The sequence below is a fragment of the Triticum dicoccoides genome, chromosome 6A (assembly GCF_002162155.2).
Source record: "Triticum dicoccoides isolate Atlit2015 ecotype Zavitan chromosome 6A, WEW_v2.0, whole genome shotgun sequence".
Lineage (NCBI taxonomy): Eukaryota > Viridiplantae > Streptophyta > Magnoliopsida > Poales > Poaceae > Triticum > Triticum dicoccoides.
Window position 1 is genome coordinate 144,002,519 of NC_041390.1, and position 4,269 is coordinate 144,006,787.

Here is a 4,269-nt window from a genome sequence, read left to right on the forward strand (position 1 = left end):
GAACATGGTGCAATGGAATGAAATGAAGTACACGTCGAGATGAACAATTTGATATGCTACACGCTCAAAACGGAGCCACGGATGCAGAGATATGGCATAATGAAAAATGCTAAGAATTACTGACACTTTGGGAAAAATTCAACCCGACTAGGGTTTCGTCCAGATCTGGATCGGGCACGCGGATCGAGGTTCGTCGCCGGAGGGGGAAGAAGATGTCCAGAGTTGGGCCTAGCATTAGGCTTTCCCAACCGATTATCAGACGGCGTTTGTTTTGCCGACCAACAATCAGATGGGGTTTTCTTTTGCTAAACAAGAGTTCGTCAACATTTTGTTTAGCCAACCACAACTTTAATTAACATATGGTATTGATTGTCACATACATATAGTTCATGTGTTCTAAGCATAATCACCCAAACACCATACGTCACGCTCAAATCGGGAGCACCAAACATTTTTTATTCCATTAACTAATTGGCACATACATACACTTCAATCTGTTCTAAACAAAACCACCGAGGAACCATACATCAGGTTTACAAAAGGATAGTCAAAAGGTGCAAGTATGAGACATCAGTTGTACAAAATGAAAGCTAAAACATCTAGTTGACGTGGTTCGTTGGCTTCATGGTTCCTTGTGAGTGTAGTCCTTTTTGCTTCCTACAAAAGTTAATCAATTCTCAGTTATAATGCACTAATAGAAACTATACTACAGTACAAAAATGCCAACATACTGGATCATCACATTCTAAAAAATATAAATAGTAATAAATACAGAGAATTCAATAATTAATCATGTGTTAACACTAACGTTGATCCTCGGTTGAGATTGTTCGCACTAATCTTTATATTTTGTATCCGCATACTTAGTTTGCTTTCGTTATGCATGTAACATAGATGGTCTAGGAGTATCTAGTCGCCGAAGGTTAAATCGAGTACACGGAGGAGGCGAGATACCGGGCTGCAGTGCGATGCGGCGAGCATGGTGAGATGCCGATGGCGGCGTTAAGCCGTGGTGCTGTGTGATGCAGCACGCCGTGTGAAGCGGCAAGGCGCTTGAGGACTGGAATAGCTAGAGGAGAATAGGCAAGTTAGTTTGTTTCTCAGCTACATGGCCGCTGACCAGGTGTGTGGCCGTTGAGTGGAGATGCGCAAGTGGACATGCATGCATGTAGGGATTAAGTGCATGGAATTAGTTGTGTGAGTGGGAGTGAGTTAGTGCCTAGACGTGATGTTAGTGGCCGGATGTGGCGCCTGAGTGGTGCATGAAGGTCAGCTCCCTACGTATATATAAGTTACAGTGAAAAAAGAGAAAAGAGGCTGAGAAGAGCTTGGGTTGAATAAATAATTTTACAGCAACTTAATTCAAAAGGATCAATCCAATATAGTACGCATATTAAGAAGCTACATCAGTTTGTGATGAACATCATTCCTATCCGCAGCATGAGTTTTCAATGTGCACAAACCTTGACAAATGATGTCCGGTCACCGGCTCGCCAGACCAAGATGCGCGCTACTCAAAATTCCTGAACAATAGTGGTTGCTAATCAACTGAAACAGGAGAAAAGAGGATTCAGGCTAACCAGCTGAAGCAGGATAAAAGATGCACCAAAACAAGCTACAAATGATGTGCACACGTCAGCATGCATCCATACAAAAGGGGCACGTAGGAAGATCTCTTTATAATATGTTATGCATGTAGGGATAATCATCATTCGAGTAGAGTCAGCATTACACTTCTGCAACTTCTACAGTAGTAATGACATTATATATTAGTATATTACATCACCTCTATGAAATTTACTGCCGCTGAGCAAAAAAGGATTACATAATACATTTTATAGTGATAGATTTCTTTTTACCAAAACGATTAAGAGAAAAGAATGGCGCTGAACTAAACAAAGGGAAGTGACCATAAGTTGAGTAATATTGGTAAAAACGACAATCAATAATACTCATTGGAATAAGATTTAAATTACATGGTCGAATAAGATCTCCTTATCTCGATGAATCTCAAACTGGAATTTCGATATCTCAATAAATCTGAGATTCAGAGTTACTAAAAGCTGCAATAATGCTTTAGAAATTAGAGCTTACCTAAAATTAAAGAATATCTTGCCCAGAAGCCGAGGTAGGGACTCATTGAGTATGAGTACGACTATAAACTGCAAACTGTATGCTAGCTCTAATCTTGGTTGAAAGTTTTAAGAGCCAATTCTGAAGGCATCCGACTGTCAGCACCTGCAACATCTCATGTAATATGAATACCAGTTTTGTGTAAATCATGTAATAACATTAAACATCAATGTTGAATTTACACAACCATACTGTTAGCAACAAAGGCATGAATGAAACAAAAAGAATGTGGCCTATCTAATAATAGTAGGAAGAGCAACATAAATCCATATTCTCCTTGAAATGTGGCTTATCTAATAAAAGTACGAAGAGCAAAATAAATCTATGTTCTCCCAGCATTCTATGGTGCATGTTTTGCTCTATTTGTGAGCAGAAGAATATGCAGGCTACTGTGAAAGTCAAGTTGTGCCCAACAATCAACATTCCAAGTTTCAAATAGGATATGAACCAAGAAAATACTGATTTTCTATACAGACATCACAGTTGTGGTGATTTCCGCGAAGAGGTGCAACTTGTTGGCGGCGGCGGATGGCTTGGGCTCCGAGTCCAGCACCGCTGCGGCAGCCTCCCACTCCGTCTAAGTGTATGGGATGCAAAGAAGAATCCTGGGAAAATATGGGATGTATGAACTATTCTTGAAGTTACAGAACTACTGAAGCAAATTTAAAGAGAAAATAGAACTGTAAAATCTATAGAAGTGTGACTGTATAAATACAAACTGCTAGATATGTACTTTATCTTCATTCCAGTAAAACTGAACTAAGTTTAGTATAGTCCTATGTTTGCCAGAATTTTACAATGCTTAAATAAAAGTCTGAAACATTAGTATGATTATTTGGAATTTTTGTGGAACCTGAAGCTAGTTCTCAGGGTTGTCCCTCGTCTCAAAGCACAAATATGTGGATACGTTTTTCTATATATATAAAGTAATGAATTTTCATATGATGAATACCCATGTATTGACCTTCAGGCACGCATAGCATAATTTGATAGTCTGGCAAGGGTTCAAACATCACAAATTACAACTCACAAGCTCTAAAGTTCACAAATCAATCACAACCAGTTCATAAAAAACAGTAGCTAATTAAGGTTTCCTGCAACACTACTGAAAGGAATACCTGTAGCATAGATTATTTTTTTCAATAATAGCATCAAGCTTGTTCTTCTCAAGTTCTCATATCCAGAAATCACATGAGATGTAGCTCTTAGACTGCATTGTCGGCTGCCCCATTAGCAGATAGAGCCCCTGTTTTTGATGCTCTGCTTGAGCTGGAGCTCACATCCAAAACGTTGCTTGCTGGATAGAAGTACTATCCCAAGTCATGGCTGATCTGAAAGGAAAAGGGAAAAGCAAATAAATCAACTAACGACAGCACCGATTGGGGATGGGTGGAGAGGGAGAGGAGAGTGAAATGAACACTCACCGCCCGGGGAGGGGAAGCACCAACAGTCAACGGCTAGATCCTTCTTCAAACAAACCAGTGAGCGCAGATCGGAGGAAGCCCATGGCGTGGCGGCGGTGGTGGCGGCTCCTGGGTGACGGCTGACGAGCGAGGGTGCGAGTGCTCTTTCTCGCAGGTGACCCACCTCTCCCTCCCTCCCTCCCTCTCTTAGCCCCGGATCTGAGAGGGATGGCGGCGTCCACCACCGCGCCTTGGCCTCTCCCCGAACTCCAGCGCACGAGCTAGGGTTAGAAGTGTTCGGGGCCTAAGCAGTGGGGGTGCAGGAGGATAAAGGAGACAGGTGACGGCGTGCTGGAGACGGCGGGTGGTTGGCGGCGTGCGGGCTGCTAGCTAGCGGGCGGCGGCGGAGGGAGTGCGTGAGAGGATTTAGGTTTGGGGGATTTGGATTTGGTCGTGGCACCTATTGAAGGCAGAATGAAAAAACTAGGAAGGAAGCTTGGCGCTAAGTTTTTGGCCCGTGCGCGCGCAAAGACGGGCCGGCCCAATTGGTAATGAACAGTCGGTCGGCATTAATCGCCGACCAACAGTCTGATGGAGATACGAGCTTTCCCGACCAATAGTCCAACGTGAAATATTGCAGTATTGCCGACCGACAGTTGGACACGACACATCAGTATTACCGACCAACAGTTGGATAGAAGTTTTCCCGACCAACAGTCTCTTGGTAAAATTG

General features: G+C 42.7%; 1 long non-coding RNA gene across 4 annotated transcripts; it reads right to left on the reverse strand.

Annotated features, from left to right (window-relative positions):
- Positions 1–424: 424 nt before the first annotated feature.
- LOC119316318 lies at positions 425–3,991 on the reverse strand. Of its 4 annotated transcripts, XR_005152860.1 has the most exons (6): positions 3,558–3,991; positions 3,252–3,464; positions 2,610–2,738; positions 2,095–2,238; positions 1,464–1,548; positions 425–657 (listed from the first exon to the last, which is right to left on the reverse strand). It is a non-coding gene; the product is annotated as an uncharacterized LOC119316318 (long non-coding RNA). The 4 variants fall into 4 exon arrangements; XR_005152861.1 differs by having other exon boundaries at positions 2,095–2,738; positions 3,252–3,430; XR_005152859.1 differs by having other exon boundaries at positions 2,095–2,738; positions 3,252–3,459.
- Positions 3,992–4,269: the final 278 nt, after the last annotated feature.